The sequence below is a fragment of the Stegodyphus dumicola genome, chromosome 2 (genome assembly GCF_044657685.1).
Source record: "Stegodyphus dumicola isolate Sdum_Otavi_A_Nest chromosome 2, ASM4465768v1".
Classification (NCBI taxonomy): Eukaryota; Metazoa; Arthropoda; class Arachnida; order Araneae; family Eresidae; genus Stegodyphus; species Stegodyphus dumicola.
This window is the reverse complement of record NC_140769.1, coordinates 13993160-14006727: the sequence shown is the minus strand read 5'-3', so window position 1 is coordinate 14006727 and position 13568 is coordinate 13993160.

The following is a 13568-nucleotide window of genomic DNA, read 5'->3' as shown; positions in this document are numbered from 1 at the left end:
ATAATTATATGCATCTACTCAAATTTAAAAAAAATTAGTACTTTTGTAATCTTTATAAAAATAATCAATGTTCAAATATTACATGTTTTCTATATTATACGCAAAACACAATTTCTAAACACAATTTCTGTACTAGTCTGTAGCAATATTTAAAATTGCTTCACTCATTGTTTACATTTATCTCATTCTTATAATGATTATAAAATTCTTAAAGTCAAATTTAAAAAAAAAATATTTTTGTCATTCTTAATTGCACAAAAAGTAATTATTAATCATTTTGAAATTTAATAACCTTCCTAAATAAAATAATTTAAAAACTTAACATTCTTTATTTAATTTAGTATTAAAATTCAGATAACTAAAACCATAAAAGTTTACTCTGATATCTTTATAAACAAAGCAACATTTTTAAAATTCATTAAAATAAAAAAACACAGCATTACATATTTAAATTTCAAAGCAATTTATGTCATTCGCACTTTTATTCGATGGTTATGAAACACTTTTAATAGCATTAGCTAATGAAGAAATTATATAGCAAATTTGAATAATCATAACTCATACTTAAATCATGTGTCACTGATTAAATTTAGGTACGTTCACATGTATTAGAGGCAATTTGTTTTGCTGAGCACATATATGAATTTCGCTCACTTACTTTACAGATACATGTGCAGAAAAAATGTTATTTATGACAGGCGATTTCAATTACTTTTCGATGCCAGACTGAGGTGTTAGAAAATATATACAGTAGTTGAAAACAATTCTTTAAAGACAAATTAATGATTGTGATGATGAACTATTAAAGTACTTTGGAGATTACTCGAAAGATTCTAATATGTTTTGAAACACTGGTGGTTAACATCATCTTTAACCCCTAGAAAACAGAAAATTTCACTGTATGCTTAAAGTATCAGAACGCCCGTGGCCGTCCATTACCCGTCCCGTCCGTTTCCTGCTCTCTCCATCCATTAAAGCACAAAGAAGTGGGAAAATTTCAAATGGCATCATTTCTACTCCCTAACAAAGAATCTTTCATTAGCCTTTTAGGACAAGCTGTCTGCAATAAACTGATACAATGCATTTGGGAAAACTGCATCTACTACTTCATACCTTAAGGGGATGGAGGAAACAACATCGCAATCTCGGCCGTTTCGGGGGTGGTGGCGGTCGTTTGAATGACAGGCTGTCTCGGGCGTTTTGGCTTTCCAAGTTTTAAAGCATTTATTAAATCACGGATGAGCATATTTTTTTTTCATTCTTAGGTACTAGGCAGAATAATAGCGAGGATCTGATTATCAACGCAAAAAAATAAAATTAATAGGAATACCAGAGACTTGTGTAAATATTTTCGGTGAAACAGGACATTTGCCGAATGCAATTCACTATCGACGTTTTGTAATAAATTGAATATTACAATGTAATGACTTATAAAGTCTTCACTACGTAGATGGAAGGATGCCACTTAGAAACAGACATAGCCGTATATGTAACATAGTTTTATTATTAAAAAATTAGAGTAATTTAAAACATTTTTACAGAGACCATTGAAGACTCAAACTTTATTTTCTCTGTGTCTCTTGACGAGTTAACATCAACACTAGGCAGTCAAAAAAGTATATTTCTGTTCTGGCGATGGGCAAGTTAGCATCAATATTAACACATGAAAAAATTATTCATGAAAGATCAGTGGGGATTGAGAACAAGAGTTAAACATTGGTCAGTACACAGTTACGCTGGTAGGTCATTTTAATTTAAAGCAGCATTCGATTCTCTCGGCATATAATAGCTTTGATTTTTAGCTAAAAACATACAAATTGTAACGAAGTATATTGATATTAACAAATGTAGCAATTTTTAGTCAATTTTATCTCCGATTAGAGTGTAAGAAATTAAAGGGTAAGAAAGAAATTAAGGCAGCTTAGCGTAGAAATGGAGACGAATTCCAAGGGAATCAAAGGGAAAAAATCTGAAACTTAAAGGAAATTTTCTCGTTGACTTTCTCCGGAAGAAATGCTCTAAGTGCTCTAGAAACCAGTGCTGGGTTTTACTAATTGGTTGCATTCTTGCCTGAAAGTAGGTCAAGAACTTCATCAGTAGCAAATCTTAACTTTACTAACAAACACGGCGCAGTTCATTCTCCTGGGTTATAAATGCCCCTAGAGACGGCAATCTTGTAATTAAAACTTGCCCATGTTTCATTAGTTGAGACTTGTAATTCTATTAGAGGCAATTTTCGTAGATTTTGAAAGTAGATTTAGCACTTGAAATGTTGAAGCTTGATAAAATAGAAGGACTAAAACTGGTAAAGAGAGAGTTATAAGTCGTTTGTTAACGACATATTTCACGGTATTTGCATGCAGTGGAATAAATTCTAATAAATAATCACCAACAATGCTTTTCAAATTTTATGGTAAGTTTATTACTTGAACAATTTTAAAACAAGAACATTTCTGATCTGCACGTTCACATGTACTTTAAAAGTTGCTTATCGGAATTTCTGACAGCCGAAGCAATGGAAAATGATTGTGCTGAATTAGAGAACCAGTCTTAATTATCAAACTTCAAAATAAGGCTGACTGAATCTTGAAAAGAAACTAATTAATAAAATAAAATAAAATAAAAATAATAAATTAATAAAAAATTTAATGACATTTTAAGGTTTATTTTAGGCAATCCTTTAAGTTTATATTCCTTCCTGCACCTATATTAATTACTAAATTTACGTAAAATACCTTATTGTATATAAATCATAAATATATATTTCGAAAAGTTATAAATACATAAACGTGCTGAACATTAGCTAATATGTGTAAATAACCATCGATTTCATCATAGTTTCTTACGTGATTCGAGATTACCAAATGTAAGTTTTCGTATTTTCTTTTTTTTTTCTTTTTTTTTAAATTCAGTACGCCATGATTTTACAATAGCTAATAATAAATGTTGACAGGCTAAATCTTTTTTCAGTCCATCAAATAAAAACCACATACTGGGATGGCTACAATAAACTAATGAACTTAGTATCTTATAAAAGCTTTCGTAATAGTTTGTGTGTTTAGGAGATTTTTCGAAAGCTACTTCATAATGATATTAACAAATGTAGCAATTTTTATTATGTATATTATCAATGTATATTGATATTAACAAATCATATATTATCAATATATTATCAATGTATATTGATAATCTCAATTTAAATAAATGCATAAGTACTTATTGAATTTCGAGAAGACCATGGTATTTCGAGAGTATATGTATTTCGAGTATCCACACTTCGATTCGAAACTCTAGTCTTCTAGAACGTTTTTGGCTCCAAACTTAAATAACTACACTCAAACATCAATTTCTATAGATACGCATCAAGAGTATGCAAAAATAGAGTAAAAAACAAAAATTAACTATTGGCAGTTACAGGAATAAAAATGTCGTACAGGGGCAGCGGTATAAAAAATTATAGTACAGGCAAAATTTTACTATAGTTTTCATTCTTTTATATACTGCCTCTGAAAACGTTTATGTGAGCATTTGTCCAATAATTTAAATGATCAAATAATTTTTCTTTTAAAAATTTAGTCTGTGTGCGATGTTTAAATCGATTAATTATTGATTGATTAATATAAGGATATTTCGTATTAAATAAAATACGATTACAATATACGTATTTTATTTATCAGTGGGCTTATTTCCATGTGAGTATGTATCTATGTGAGGTTTTTTTCTGTGTGAGCGTATTTCTAAGAGAACATTTTTCCAAGTGAGCTTTTTTCTCTGTGGACATATTTTTATGTGGGCTTTTTTCCTGTGAGCATTATTTTGTGAACATTTTCCTGAGAGCTTTTTTTCCTGTGCTTTTTGTTTCCTAGAACCGCCTTATCCCTTCTTTCGCTATGACACATAAAAGAGATAAGCAAACAGGAAATGAAGAAATCTAGTAAAATTGATGTTAGAAAATCTGAGAAATTGTTTAAAACAACTATCAGATAGCATAAGTCAAATCAATATGGTAAATTATCTTGACCTGAATTAAAGATTAAGAATTATTTAAAAAAATACCTTCTCTTATCTGTAGAAGTTGGCAATGTCAATTTCTTTACTTGCTTGGCGCTTAATAATAAGTTAGTTTGATACGAAAGTTAGACAAGCTATTGCTTCTGGAACAACGAAATTACAACATGGTTTGGAAATGCTGTTGTCTTAAATTCTAACCGAAGTTAATCAATAAATGAATAGAACAATCAAAATATATCTAATTAATTACGATTACTGATCATGTCACAGGCTGGATTATTGCCACAAAATGTATACTCGAGAAACTGGTGAATTTTGCATGAAAAAAGATGGCATTTGTTCCGTGCATCTTGACAAATATAAATAAGATAAATACTCGAGATAATTTAAGAACGTATTCATATAACGTAATTAGGAAATAGTAGCAAAATGTTGTCAAGGTCAAAACTAATATATACTGATTGTATCAGGAATTCTCAATATTTTTTATCCCATGGTCTTCTCGAAATTCAATAAGTACTTATTTATGCATTTATTTAAATTGAGATTATTTTAAAAATTTGATAAATTAAACAAGAAAAGGCGAATAAAATGTTGATAAAACCAACCTTGAATAAAACAAAATTAATAAGGTATCCCTAAAATTTCTTGGCATGCCTTCGTGGTGTGTTGGTCTGCACATTCAGCGCGTTTTCCAGAGGTACATGGTTCGCGTCTTAGCGGGAGCAATTCTCCTTTTTCATGTTTCTTGCTTTCAAAAAATATCCTAATTACACTACAGTGGCGCCCGAACTAAAAAAGGTGGTGGATGATGATTCTCCGCCACCAGAATTTGGCTATTGGGTCCTCTAATCCCCAGTTGCCCTTTAAAAGGGGGGAATATATAAGATATTTCTCCCGCCTTGTTAGCATGCCTTTGTGGTGTGTTGGTCTACAAGCTGCGAACGTATTCCAGAGGTACACGGTTGGATTCCCGGCGAAGGCGTTGCATATTTTTCCTCTTTCTTGCTTTCAAAATACCTAATGTCTATATTGCTATATTCATAGACTACAGCTAAATTCTTAACAGGTAAATTAAAAGCTGACCGCAGTTCTTTGCTGAAACTCTGAAATTCTCCCCGAGCAAGTATCCTTTAATGGTTGAGAAACTTGTTACAGATCAATTTCGGAACAGCAAGCGTGTAAAATTAAATGTAGATTGAAATTCATTGGAATTCATTGGCCGTCGAAATGTTATGATTTTGTATCCTCGATTTCGGCCTACCGAGCTTTCAATGATTTTGTTGACTTTTATTTTAAACACTGTTAATGATTTCTTTATACATTTTTATACTTTTGTATTTACTTGTGTTTTTTTTTCCTTGTTATGATTTCATTGCATTGTTGAAAACTGATGATATTACTTACTATTCTGCCTTTTTCACTTACGATTTGTAAGTCTCGTGCGATACTTTGTGGTGCACGAGGATTTCTTTTTCTCTAAATAATAAAAAAAAAAAAAAAAAAAAAAAAAAAAAAAAAAAAAAAAAGCGTGTAAAATAAGAAATACTGTTACAAAGATTCAACTTCCTAATATGCGGATTGTCAGTCGGACGTGCTTCCAAATACTTCCCAAAGGCACGTGGTAAGGAAGAAGATAATTCAATGCGCTCTTCCCTACATGAAGGGAGCTAAGGGAAGATGGGCTGCGATCACTAAGCATATTCTTTAAAGAATTTTTTACTAGTAGCGTTTTTTAATTCGAGTGCGGATTCTAGAGCCAGTACGTTTATTTTGAAACAGGATAACGACTCATTGCGTTAACGTTTGGAAAAATATCTTCACATGCCCTTTTTCAAGAAACCCGATATTCATCACGCGAAGCTTCTCATGAATAAAAGTATCCATCGCACATTAAACATCCATCGCACATTTACTTTTAAAAAAAAAAAAATTTCTGATGAAGATTTTTGAGAGTTTAGTATACAATGAGAGTTTAAAGCTGGGTGTATACGGTGAATCTGAAAAATTTTTCAGAAATTTAAAGAGTGATACAACGCAGCTATACAAGCAATATTCGTCATAGAAAGTTTGGGGTAAACGCAAACCACTGGATGGCCCTGTAAATGGTACAAAGAAGGGTCAGTCCTTGAACGCAACGGCATTTTCTACAGTAAATTGCCGAGAAGATGGCCGGTTATGCGAAGTACAAAATTTCCAAGGCGATAGGTAGGTCGAGGTCGACCCATAGCTTGGTCACCAAGATCACCGAACCTCTCGTGGTTGGACTTTTTCCTATGGGCCATATGAGAAGTTTAATCTAAGAGTGTCCCGTTGAAACCAAAACGAATCTAGTCGTCAGAGTCGACCTTGTGATATTCAGAAAATGTCTGATGTCTCTGCAAGTGTGCTTCAGTTCCTCTCCCGCAGAGGGAAGCCTGTATTACAGCTGGCAAGAGATCTTTTAAGGAATTTCTGTGAGCATGTACACTGCGGAAAAAAAAACGAAAATCTGAAATGTTTCAGATTTTAAATTACGTCCAAAGGGGAGTTTTTTTTACATTTTGTGTGACCTAAAAATTCCGTTCAATAGCAATATCGCGAAATAGGTTTAAATTGAGCATATCTTTAGAATTTTCGATACAGAGACTCACGCGCTGGAGATAAAAAGTGCTTTTCCTGTACAACATTACCACTGCTCGCTTTGAAATCCTTTGTTAATCAAAAGCTCCTTTAAAGTTTACAAAATAGGATATCGATCATAAAAAAATTCCAAATTCCAAACTGGGTCTTCCACATGCCCGTATTCGTAGGAGGATTACGTCATTGAAAAATTCCTTGGCTCTAGGTAAAGTCGTTTTGTCACCATGCGAGAAATATCCATTCATTTATGCAGATTTTTCATTATTTAATTTCTTCAAATATAATGCAGGACTCTAACACTGGGTGGCAACAGTTTGAAAAGTGAAACGGACATTTATAGTGAAGCTACGCAAAATCGCAAAACAAAAACAATAGTCCTTCAGGAACAAAGCTTCTTTGGCCTAAAAAGGTAACAGTTCTATATCTCCCGCTCTACTGCTCCAATTGACGAAATTCAAATCGCGTTTTTCATGTCTCGAAAGCGCGACTTAGGGTATGTATTAAATTTATATAAAGCATTGTTCCTTGGCTCTAGGTATTTTGGTATGTGTTTAATTTTCCAAACATATTTAATGTATCTGTTAATTATCTCTGTTATTAAATAAGGAAGATTCTGCACATATATATATATATTGGTGAGTTCATGGCACTGTCGATAAATGGCGGCACCTAGAACGCCCAGATTTTGAACTTACGTAGTCTTCCACCCCAACGTGTTTCTATGATCTTAATGAAATTTTGATTAATAAACTCAGCAATTTAAAAGGGAGGAGCAGCAACCCCATTCGAAATAAAACATTTTTATCTCTAGCGTACAAACTATTGTCATTCGGTATTTATCCTTCATTTTAAATAACATACCCAGCGTTTTAAAGAATGAGCTGCTACTGCCTGAAATATAATAGTTTTACATTCCACGCTCCATCGTGTTATCATTCTAAAGCGTAAAATTTAACTGTCATTTTTAATGTACGTATATCTAATATTTACTCTAAGTAATAAGCTAAGCAACTGAAAAGCAATGAACGAAGCTCTTAAAAATGTTTTTTTTAAACTTTTTAATCTGATGCATTGATAAATGCTTTTTAAGCATGAGAATGTCTAGTTGGAAATCCTGTCTGAAAAGTTAATATTTTAATGAGATTACACTATTTGGACTCATTATATTTTTTTTCTTTGTCTTACGTTAATTACTTTAGGCTCCTGGCCATGCAAGACGCTAGCAATACAAAAAAATAAAAAGTTATGAATGCCTCAAATTCATTACGAGACTATTCCATTAAAATATTTCTCTTTAAGTAGTATTTCTTTATGAAGAGTTTACGACTCTACTGCCTTTTTTCTCTTTTACAAGTTTAAAGAACCTTATCCCCGTTAAGAAGGGGAAGGAGTTTTAATTCCTAAACACTTCCCTTAGTTACTTCTCAAATGAAGAGTTCTCAAGTAAATAATAGAGAAAACGCTTAATTTAAATAACGGCAGAATGAAAAGATGCGGCAGTTACGCTCACGTGGAGCGATTACTTCTTTGTATTTAGTGTAATCATTTTCAAAAAAACACCGAATAATGCGTTTGAAAGCTAGGCAGAGGAAGCTTTTGAGGCTTTATAAACTTTTATTATATCTTCTATCTCAGAAATGAATTACGATGTTGTTATTAAGGAAAATTTTTAAGAGTTATTATTCGACTTAATGTTGCAACATAGCGTATGTTTTATGGAAGAAGAGTAAAAAAGCTACGATTATTTTCTATACAAAGATTACTTTTAGCAGAAGAGAGGAATATATACCTTCGAAAAAAATAATTATAAATGCAAAAGATTTTAAAATTTACTACTTTTAATAAAATAAATAAAACGCTGTTTTTACTAGTATTACTTACATATTGTTACGAAATGTCAATGCGCGGTAAGGTAGCTTCCCCGCAAAACAAGTTAAGGGTTGCCATAAAATGACAAGGGAAGGCAGGGTTGCCACATTTCACGAGAAATCGCCCATTTGATGATATGCCATGGACGGATGGAGAACCTTCTGGAAAGAATTCTTACCAGTTTACCCCAGCATGTTCTCGAACACAAGGCAAAAGCTATATAAACCCTGCTGGTACGCAGAGTTAGTTAATATCGAGTCAGTGTCTCGTCTAGCGAGCTGATAGTCAGTCATTGAGCGAGTGTCTCGAAGTCTAGCGAGTTGACTAGTTGACGAGTTGGTTGACGAGTGCATCGAGAGTGTCTTTAGTGTATCGCGAGGAAGTGCATCGTCGAGAGAGCGATTTGAGCTCCTGGAACGACTGAACCGAAGAGTCGGGTGCTGTGCTCTGTGTGTCGTCGAGTGCATCTCCAGTTGTAGCGTGGAGAGTCTTGAGATTTTGTGGAGTTCCGAGAACGACCGAACAGAGTCGGAAGCTGTACTCTGGTGCTTTGCAGTGAAGTTGTCTTCCCCGTTATAACCTGATAATCTGGAGGCTGTGTCGCTGAGTTTCAGCGCCTTTATATGAGGTCTTCGACGACTGTAAAAGTGTTTTGGAGCTGTCCTGGTTAATATTGGTAAAATGTGTTTCGATACTTCATCAAGCGTCGTCGTTATTCACTCCAAATCCTCACGAAACTCGTACGAACGTGAAGAGAGAAAATGATGCAAAAATATGTTATTTATTTATAAATAAATATTAATATTTATTTATAAGTAAATAATGTATGTAAAATCCCAAAATCGACCAAATGAAGTTATTTCGTGCATCCATTACTTTCGAGTCTGAACGTCATTGTATGTCAGAGCGTGATTTGTTATTAAGCCTAACTTGCAAAAATCCATACTGTTAAAAATCTGTCAGCGTTTGTTTGTTTGTTACATCGTCAAATCCGGAACGGCGAGAGTTGAGCTTTGAAAGGGACACCCACATATTCCAAAAATTCGTGTCATTTCGACCATTCTCATTTTCGTACGGCTTTAATAAGCGGAGATATTAATTACAAACGCTAAGTAAGTAAGTGGAAACGCTAAGTTTCGCACTCATTTTTTCGAGTGGCAACAGTCTGGCACGCTGGGGATAAAATTCTGCTTTATTCCGAAAAGTGTTGCCACTGCTGGCTTTCAAATCGTAGATTTTGTTAATAATTTTTTTTTACAAAAGATGGAATTAAATTAGCATCGACAAACATTAAACATATTATTATTACATGCATTCTGACGTTGAAGAAGGCACGCGATTACATGTGACGCCATTTTATGTGGAAAAATCTATCAGCATTTTAAATAAATATCTGTTGTTGGCAATTCTTCATGTTAGGATAACTAACACAGTATGTTATTGCCACATTAATGAGATACAATCCAGAAAAGAAGAAGAGGAAAAATGATTGTTTACATTTAGCTTATACATAAGTCGTGATCTCTGAGGTTATCTACATTGTTTGTTTATATAAGCTACCCGTATACACGTGATCTATGAGGTCATCGGAATGTATCTCATTCTTTTACTACCGAGAAAAAATTGTTATATTTCATTAAATATAAACCATGGCGTCATGCATATACGTACATGGACCTTATAAGAAATAGACTAACTCAAACGGGTTTTCTCCCTTGTCTGAGGGGTTGCCGGCTGTCACCTTGATCACATCCGGAGGAGTAGGGACGACTTGCAGAAATTTAACATTGATTGCCTATTGCAGCGTGTATAATTGTCAAGAAAAAGCTGGTTGTAGCGCCTCATTTCACAAATTAGAATTTCTCCATATTTTTAATTTTGAAATTGAGATTGATTTCTAAAAATTTAGCATATTTATCAAGCATAATTAACGTTCCAAATAATTATAAAGCTATTGCATGCTTTTAGGACTGGATTTTTTTTTAAGCTTTTCCTATGCTGTAAGGAAATTTGTAACTTCTTCTTTTAGAAAATAATATTTTAAATCTGAACTAATAGAAAATTTCAAACAAGCTATTTTCTCTTGCAATTTTTATGCTTTTTATTGGTGTAAATTAGTAAAAAATACTAAAATATTTAAAAAGGAATTTTTGAAAGTTTTGTTTAAAATTCTAAATTGTGCTGCTTTTTTAAAATTATAAATGAGTATTAAAGCACAATTTCTATAAAGGAATTTTATTTCAATTATATTTCATAATACATCATAGTGATAAAGACTTTTGACTCCTTAACAATTTTTATGCATTTAATTCTAATATTAAAATTGTATTTAACCGTACTAATTAATTTTGCTTGTATGTTATAGTGATTATTTTTTTTTTAATTTATTTTTAATTCTGTATAAGATTTTTTTTATTTACCGTTAATTTAATTTATTAGCCCAAAGGGGCGGTAGCCTAGAAAGGCTGTTAGTTTCCAAGCGGCATTTTGCCCTGTCTTACTATAAATGTCCGTGTTTCCTTGCAAATTGTTGTTACCAAATATTATCGAAAAGTATTATATGTAAAGAAATTAAATAATGAAGAATCTGCATGAATACATGTATGCTTCTCTCACTGTGACAAAAGCGACAGTATCTAGAGCTATCAAATTTTGAATAATGTAATCCTCCACCTGAACATAAGCATCTGGACGGCCGAATTTCAAATTTGTTTTAATCTATTTCATATTTTGTAAACCTTTAACGAATTTTTGATTAACAAACTCAACGAGTTCAGAGCGAGCACTGTACGGAAAATAACTGTTTTATCTCCAGTGCGGAAATTCTAAAGATATGCTGTTTTCAAATGTCTGTGGTTTACAGGCGAAGAACATGATATTCAATAAATATAGATAACACACAAAACTTTAAAAAGAGAGTGCTTCTAGATTTTATTTTATCTTTCTTTCCCTTAATTACGCTCAGAAAATTTTATGCTCTGAATTTTATGAATTATTAAAATAACTAATCCACTTTGTTAATAATTTAATGATCATATAATCAAATAAATATGATCGTTTCGTAATGTTATTATAGTTCAGAGAATCAGTGCCTGATAATATTGATTAAATTAAAAAAAAATATCAGATCTTGTTTAATTTTACCTTATTTGTTTCAAAGCATCGCGTACTATCAAGCTTATTTAATTTTACTTTATTTTTACGCAAAATTAAGTTCATAAATTTTGCGCTTAGAGTTTTTACCGTTTTACCAAAGTAAAAATTCTCGAAATGCAGAAAAAGTGCTTTAATGAGATATATTAAATCCTATTTGGAAAATACTGTGGCTTTCATAATCCCATCACTATACAATGTATCACATTTAATAATTAAAAAGAGTTATGTTATACAAACGCCATAGGTTTCAGTGTTAAAGTAAACCAGATCGTCCCTACTCTTTCTTGCCGACATGTCGGTGACGCGCGCCCCTCCCAGTGGGTTAGTCTGTCTCTTATAAGGTCCATGTATACATATTAACCTGAAGTGGCAAAAGGTTTTGTTTCCTGGTTTGGCAACAAAAACAAATATTTACTTATTGGTTCTTGCTTGAAAAGAATGAACCGATTTATTCATATTGAAATGTTTTTATGCATTTTCTTTTCAGGTGTAAACAGAATTTACAACCGGGCATGCCAGTCGGTAATTTCTATAAAATCTGTTTTTATCGAAACATTGGTATTTTTGTATGTGTTATTTAATTGTTGTCTCTTATAATATAAACTGGAAATCCTAATTTATACTAAAAATAAGAATTCAAAACAAGCTAATTTGCAAGACTAGTAATAACGATTATATTACCATGTTTTGTTGTTCCATCTAATAATGAAGTAAAAATACTTAAGAATTTAGATATCAGTGTATAAAACATCCTCTTTCTGTACTTACAAACGAAATTTTTAGCCGCTCGTATTCCGTGAAATGTTTCTATTATCAGCTCCCATTGTAAGCACGCGTGTTTTATATTTTTAGAATAAAATAATAAATAAATGAATAAATAAATAAATAAAATCTGAAAGCTCTCAGATTCTACGTTACGCCCAAGAGAGCTTTTTTTCATTTACAGATACATACATGTCTCGATAGCATTTTGTCTAATGACAGAGCTAAAATTATTTAAAACCAGCATATCTTTAGAATTTCCAATAGACAGTTTCGCGCGCTATAATTAAAATATTTTATTCCCTTCAGTGTTGCCACTGCTCGCTTTGAAATCTTTGTATTTGTTAATCAAAAATTCATTAAAGTTTTACAAGATCTGAAATAAATAATAAAAAATATGTAACAGAATTCTGTCAAATTTGGAATATCTTTATTTAGACAGATCGTGATTTAAATACATCTTTCATATTCAAACCAAATCGATTCAAGAGCAAGAAATGAATATTCTTAAGAATTTTATTTATTGCTTTCAAGTGGCTTAGTTTTCCATGAGAGATTTAGTTCGAAAGCATAAATATATTGCCGATTAGCACCAACTTCGAATGAAAAGTGAAGAGCCCCATTTATAGTGATTCGACACGAAATCGGGGCTCACCAGCGGCCGAGCGGTAAAGTCGCTGAACACTGGTAGTTCAGTCCGAGGTTCGAATCCCGCGAACGGGTTGGCTGCATGGGCGTTTTCCTGGTTTTCCCCATGTGTAACGTGTATACGAGCCAGTTTCCCTTAGAAAGTCCTCCACGAAAGGCATCCCTCCCCTTTGGCAGATAGCCCTAGTGTGCTTTGCCGTAATTAAATACACCACCACACCACACCACGACACGAAATCGTGTTTTGAGAGTAATAGTACTTTTGGGGCAATAATATTTCAAGTGTTACTGCGAGTTTTTTTTTTTTTTTTTTTTTTAATGAATTGGCTATTAACTGTCATGGTAAACGGTTTTATCTTCAACTACATAATTCATCACTTTAGTAAAGTGCTATATACCATATTTATTAGTGTATATGTTTATATTTATTGTATAATGTAATCTTCCAAAAATACAGCGCTGTAAAACTTTGTGAGTAATTTAACTTCCGAATAAGTCGG